This window comes from Equus caballus, chromosome 28 (assembly GCF_041296265.1).
Source record: "Equus caballus isolate H_3958 breed thoroughbred chromosome 28, TB-T2T, whole genome shotgun sequence".
NCBI classification, from domain to species: Eukaryota; Metazoa; Chordata; class Mammalia; order Perissodactyla; family Equidae; genus Equus; species Equus caballus.
Window position 1 is genome coordinate 46,206,011 of NC_091711.1, and position 6,789 is coordinate 46,212,799.

At 57.3% G+C, this 6,789-nt stretch overlaps 2 long non-coding RNA genes across 2 annotated transcripts; both read right to left on the reverse strand.

Annotated features, from left to right (window-relative positions):
* Window positions 1-261: 261 nt before the first annotated feature.
* Window positions 262-3,215, reverse strand: LOC138921263 (uncharacterized). The gene is made up of 3 exons (XR_011433698.1): window positions 3,100-3,215; window positions 2,641-2,709; window positions 262-2,238 (listed from the first exon to the last, which is right to left on the reverse strand). It is a non-coding gene; the product is annotated as an uncharacterized lncRNA (long non-coding RNA).
* Window positions 3,216-3,274: 59 nt separating this feature from the next.
* On the reverse strand, window positions 3,275-6,101 carry LOC138921262 (uncharacterized). Its single transcript, XR_011433697.1, has 2 exons — window positions 5,044-6,101; window positions 3,275-3,644 (listed from the first exon to the last, which is right to left on the reverse strand). It is a non-coding gene; the product is annotated as an uncharacterized lncRNA (long non-coding RNA).
* Between the last annotated feature and the right edge of the window lie 688 nt (window positions 6,102-6,789).

Below are 6,789 nucleotides of genomic sequence, written 5' to 3' on the forward strand. Positions count from 1 at the left end.
TGCTTCTCGGCAGCCCGGGGTTCGCCGGTTCGGATCCCGGGTGCGGACATGGCACCACTCGGCAACCATGCTGTGGTGGGCGTCCCACATATAAAGTAGAGAAAGATGGGATGGATGTTAGCTCAGGGCCAGTCTTTCTCAGCAAAAAGAGGGGGATTGGCAGTAGTTAGCTCAGGGCTAATCTTCCTCAAAAAAAAAAAAGAAAGAAAGAAAATCATAACGATTCTAACAGATGCAAAAAAAAGCATGTGATCAAATTCATTCATGATAAAATTTTTTTTTATTTTCAGCAATTTAGGAATAAAGGGAACTTCACCAATTGGATAAAGAAATGGCGAGAAAACCTACAGCTAACATCACAGACTGCAGGCCTTCCCCGGAGGCCAGGAAGGAACCAGGATGTCGACAGTCCCGATTTCCATCCCACCTGGCCCTGGGGGTCGTAGCCAGTCTCTGTATGCCAGCATCATGATCATCCAAACAGAAAACCCTACAGAATCTACAAAACGCACCGCCCCCCTCCCCAGGCCTGGCTCCCCTGGGGGACAGACAGTCCTTGCATCGAATGCGGGCCCAGGAATGCTGAACATGGGGAGAGGGCTGTTGGGTCTGCTTCCATCCGGAAGACCCCCTAGGATGCCAAGTTATTTTAAGGCAAATTGGGCCCGGGTTTCCTGCGGAGGCCGGGTTGTTCTGTGTGGGAAACCGGAAAGCAGCGATTGAAGACAGACTCTTGGCGGGACTTCGGCCACGCTAATCCGCTCCCTGGCCCCGGATGCTGGCCCAGCGCAGGGGCCGGCTGCCAGTTCCTCACAGAGTGCACTGCAGGGGTGGGGGCGGGGGGCTGGCTGCGGGTGAAAGGCCTCAGCCCAGACCCCTTTTATCCCCGGGTTTACCCACCACGGAAGGGGAGGGGCAGGTGTGCGGCCACAGCCATTCCCACGGGGAGGGGTCAATGAGTGGTCTCAGCACGGGGAATCGGGCCCACCTGGCTGGCAGGTCCTGCCGAGCACACCCTCCCACGCACCCCCGCCTTGGCTCAGCACCAGGACCCGAGCCCGAGCCCCTCACAGGCGGGCACCAGGCTGGAGTACTTCCCGGAGGCTCCACGTTCGAGGGCTGTGGGATAAGCACTGGTCCCAGAGTCCCAAGCCTGGGTCTGCCCTCTGTGGGGAGCTTCTACGGAGCTCCCAGGAGGAGGCGAAGATCCCCACCTCCAGCTCCCCAGAGCCCTTTCTGGGCATCCAGCACTATAGCCCTTGTCACACTAAGTGGCAGAATTTGTTTCCGGGTCTGGCTCCCCAGGGCTCCCATCTGTGTCCCGGCCTCAAACTCAGAGCCTAGCACGGACGAGGCACGTGGAAAACGCTACTTGAACTGAACAGACTCAGCCCTCCTGTGACCAGTGGGCCTGCATCCAGACCAGCGCTGAGGACAGAGGGACGCCCGGTTTTCAGCTGGGACAAAGGCTGGGAGCAGATGGATCTGATGCTGGAGCCAGACCAGCGAGTAGGGAGTCAGGAGGCTGGCAGCTCTCTGCCAGACCCCCTCCCCTCCAGCCTGCCTGTGGGGCCGCCCACCGCCCCAGCTAGGTCACCTCCCCAGCCAGCTGGCTGGGCCCTGTTACCACAGGAACATCAGCGGCAGACGGTATGCTGGTCAGCTGGCACAGCCACCAGCCCCAGGCTCGCCCCCCTCCCTTCCTCTCCCCTCTCTCCCCGTCAGCCTAAGGGTCCAAAGGAGGAGCCTGTCTCCTGGTGGCCCAGGGAGAGGCTCCCCGTTGCCAAAGCTGTGCCCGAAAAGACGGCCAGGGGCCTCCCTACAGTGAACAGGGCTGCTCAGCTGCAGAGAGGAGACCACCACAGGAGCCGTGGGGGGCTCAGGAAGAGGGTTTGGAAAGGACTTATTATGGGATGCTGGGCGTGTCCTGGGTGATGTGCTGGGTCCGAGGAGTGGAGCTCTGGGGAAGAGATGGTGCTTCTATGATCGGGTGTCTTAATAAACCTTGTCCACAGGGAGGGGAGCCTGGAGCAGGTGCAGGCATGATGGTGAAGCAGCAGTCGCTCGTGTAGCCAGGACAGGGGCAAGTTTGGATGTTTTATGGCGTGGACGATGTCCATGTGTCGTCCGTGTGCAGCCGTGAATACAGAGGGTCTCATTCTAGTCCCAAAGCCGCCTTGTCATATGTTGGTGTTCTGTGCAACTGCTTATGTTCCACGGGAGAAGAAGCTGTGTGTTCTGGAGAGGGAGGAGTCCCCAGGGAAGGGGCAAGGGTCCCCAGGGAAGGCGGAGGGCCATGTGAGGACACAATGTGGGCCCTCCCCACAGCCCCTCAAATGTTCAGGAAAATTCCCCAATGCACCACATGCTGGGGTGGGAGTGCTCAGGTGTGGCCGTGGGAGAGGGGCCAACTCTGCACCGAGGTCTCCCGGGGGCCCCTGCATCTCCTGTGGGGCCAGGGGCAAGGCAGGGGCTGCTGGGCAGCACAGGGGCCATCCAGAAGCCCCAGGAATCCTGGGTGGAAGGGTGGGGGGTAGGATCGGACATTCCTAATATGAGGGGATCAAGGCTGGTTGACAAGGAAATAGCCCTTGAAACAAGCTTGTTGGGGTGGGTGGGTGGGTGCTGTTCACACAGTACCTCCAGGGTGGAGCTGGCACTTCCAGAGTCCAAAGGCAGAGCTCAGAACTCCCTTCTGTCCAGAACCTCCTAAAAGACACACAGTCGAGGGTGCAGCTCCCCCACTTCGACTGGCCCAGTCTGGGAGCGGAGTGTGGGGTCCTCAGAACTGGCTGGAGTCCAAGTCCCCTCCAGCTCCTAGAGCCCCCTCTCACTCCACCTGCCAACCTGTGCCTGGCACACAGGGAGATGCCCAGGTGTGGCGCACAGGTGTGATGCACGGGTGAGCCATGTAGTTGTCAAAACATCTCAGGTGCAGGCATTTGCGCAGGGCTCTGCAAGGTACATCGGCCACTCACTGAGCACCTGCGGAGGGCCAAGCCCTGTGCTGCACCCTGAGGACACAGAGGTGAAGGGCAGGCTCCCCGCTTTCAAAGACGTTCCATTCCAGGGAAGAGAAGGAGGAGGTGAGGAAGGTACCTTGACATCGACTCCCGTTTATCACGGCTTCCTGGCCACACCCACGCCGTCATTCACAGGTGCCTGTCCATGGCTGAGGAGGGACCCACAGTTTTAACGTGTCATCAAAGCACCTGGGACAGACGGTCAAGTCTGAGAAGCTAAAATGCGAAAGAAAAGTGGAGGACACCTGGGGAAAGGCATGCAAACGTCACGTTATTATTACTCAGAAAACCTGATCATCCCTTCAGATCACAAAATACTGCACAGCAGCTGTCTTTTCAGTCTGTGATCACTGGTCAGATCTGCAAGTCGAGAAGAGGGTCCCCTCACAAAGCTTCCAGGGGGCAGGGCGGTGGAGGTGGCAGGGGCGGACCTGAGCTGGCCTCCAGGGCGGAGAGTCGGGGTTGAGGGTGTTCCGGGCGAGGCGACAGGTGCTCCCTGCCTGCCTGTCATCACACCTGGCTTCTCAGGTAACATCTGCCTGTCTCGGGAGACACGGCAGCGCTGGGGTTGGGGGGGGGGGCCTCCGCCTTCCTTGTGTGCCCAGCGCTCGCCGGAACCTCCTGTGAAAAGAACCCGGGGGCACAAACACATGTAAGACCAGAAAGTGCAGCCTCCAGGCAAGTCGGTGCCTCTGGGAGGAGTAAAGTGGGGCAGGGGGCGGGGCTTCAAAACCTGGGCAGCATCTAGTTCTTCCACGAGGCACTGGTGGCCTTGTTTTGTTTTTTCCCTTATTATTTAACTTGTTTTATGTGTATAATATTTTTTGCAGCATTTTAAGCACCCTACAGAAGGAAAATTATTCTGAACCACCAACCCATCTCCTAGCCCCTGGAGCCCCTGGATAGAAAGCCCTGGAGCGGGGACGGGCCTGGAGCAGAGGGAGACTGAGCTGCAGGACCCCCAGGCCCCAGTCCCGGCCTCACTGTGGGCTCTGGTTTCCTCGAGCTATTCTCACAGATGGCCACACGCTGACAGGCGTGCAACAGCACAGTTTCTTCGCTTACAGTTCTGGAGCCGGAATCCACAGGGCTCCTTTCTAGAAGCTCGAGGGAGAATCTGTCTCATCACCTTTTCTAGCTCCTAGAGGCTGCCTGCACCCCTCGACTTGTGGCCGCATCCTCCATCTTCAAAGCCACAGACACAGCATCTTCCAGGTTCTCTCTGTTTCCGTTGTCATATCACCTTTTTCTCACTCCGACCCTCCTGCCTCCTTCTTATAAGGACCCTTGTGATGACATCGGGCCCACCCATCAACCCAGGGTCACCTCCCCGCCAGAAGATCCTTTGTCACATCTGCAAAGTTCCTTTTGCCGTGAAAGGTAACATATTCGCAGGCTCCAGGGACTAAGACGTGGACATCTCTGGGGGAGCCATTACAATCCTGGCAACCGTGTGACCCCGGACACGTCACTGCACGTTGCCGGCCTCTGTCTCGCTGTCTGCATGACCGGAGAGGTGTCCTCCCTGTGTGGACAGTCCTCGGAGTCTTTGGGCTTCACCCAGTCCTGCAACAGCACTGAAGGCCCTCTTGGCCAAGTGCGGTGTTAGGAGACCCCCCAGAAGGGGCCCAGGCTCCACAGGGGCAGTGTTGGGAGCTAGAGAGCCACCCATCGGAGGACTAAATTTTGCACACGGCTTTAGATTTGCAAAGCACTTTTCTTACAGGCCAGGCAATGGGCAGAACCTCATTAAATATTTTTGAATGCCTCAACCAACCAGTGAGGAAATAAATGGAAGAACAAATTTGTGAACTTAGCACGCAGGACCACCCCCACTGTAGGGACAAGGAGCCTGAGGCTCGGAGGCACTCAGCCTTGACCGGCTAGCTGCAGAGGCTGTGCCCTCCGGCACCGGGACCACCCTGCCACACCGTGGGCGCCGGCCTCGCGCCCTCATTCTGTGAGCAAGGGAAGGAAATGAAAGGTCAGCCGGCAGCCGCGGTGGGGGCAGGGGCCTCACCTGAGCCTCCCGGTGGTTTCCCGCAGCCTCACGTGATGCTCGAGCAGCTCTGAGGAGGCACGTCGCATGCACCGGTTCCTGCCAGGCCGGGGACACGCTCGGCTCTCACCCGGTCGCTGGAAGAGGCAGATGGGTGACGTGGCGCCCAGCCACCAGCGTGCTCTCCAGGAACCCCGTGGGTCAGCTGCCCTCTTGACCAGCTAGGTCACCTTCGTGCTTACCCCAGTCCTGCGCCCCTCAGAGGAGAACTGAAGCCCCCCAAAAGCCAGACATATGGGCTTTAGACCAGGGGGCCCTGGTGCCAATACTGGCTCGGTCATCACTTGCTGTACAGTCCTGGCCACTTTTTTTCCCAGACTCTATTTTTTCAGAGCAGTTTTAGGTTCACAGCAAGATTGACAGGAAGGTACAGAGATTTCCCATATAGCTCCCGGTCCCCCAACAGGCACAGCCTCCCCCACTATCAACATCCCCCCGAGTGGGACATGCGATACAGTCGATGAGCCCACACTGACACCCAGTCATGTCATGATCACCCAGAGTCCACAGTTTACACTGGCGCTCACTCTCGCTGTTGCACATGCTACAGGTTTGGACAAATGTAATGACACCTATCCACCAGTATAGGGACATACAGAGAAGTTGCACTGCCCTAAAAATCCTCTGTGTTCCTCCTGTTCAGACCCCCTCCCCCAGCCCCTGGCAACCACTGATCCTTTCACTGTCTCCATAGTTTTGTCTTTTCCAGAACGTCGTACAGCTGGAATCATACAGCGTGTGGCCTTTTCAGACCGGCTTCTTTCACTTAGTAACATGCATAGAGGTTCCTCCGCGTCTTCTCATGGCTGGAGAGCTCATTTTAGTGCTGAGTAATATTCCACTGTCTGGACGGACCAGTTTGCCTATTACACCTACCGAAGGATACCCTGGTTGCTTCCAAGTCTGGGCAATTATGAACAAAGCTGCTGTAAACATCCATGGGCAGGGTTTTGAGTGGACGTAAGTTTTCAGCTCCTTTGGGTGAAGACCAAGGAGTGTGACTGCTGGATTGTGTGGTTAGAAGATGTTGAATTATGTAAGAAACCTCCAAACTGTCTTCCAGAGGGGCCGCACCATTTTCACGGCGTGAGGTGGAAGGACAAGACTTCCCGTTGCTCTACGTCCTCGCGAGCGTCGGGGGTGGCCGGTGTTCTGGATCTCCACCATTCTAACAGGTGTGCAGTGGGGTCTCACCATTGTTTTAATTTGCATTTCCCTGCTGACATATGACGCGGAGCATCTTTTCATACGCTTGTTTGCTGTTTGTGCATCTTCTTTGGTGAGGTGTCTGTTAAGGTCTTTGGCTCGGCACGTTTTATCACCTCTCTGAGCCTCAGTTTCCAATTCTGTAAAGTGGCAAGATATAATATCTACCTCTTTTAGTCAGAGTCCCAGCAGAAGATAGTTTACTCCAGGTGGTTCAAACAAGGGATGTGACCAGAGGGCCCACTTCCAGAGGCATGGGCAGGTGAAGGGGGCACGAGACCTGCAATCTCGGGGAGCCAAGACCACCGCTGGGGCTGCAGGAACAAGCAGAGGAAATGGGGGCTCCAGCCGAAGCCAGTGGGAGCCACAGCCACGCAGGGGCCTCCAGGCAGGATCTGCGGTCACAGAAAGGCACAGCCAGTGCGGCGCTGTGGCACACGGACAATGGGAAGAAATGCTCCCTCCTCTCTCCCTCTGATCACCAGCTGCCACCTGCCATCG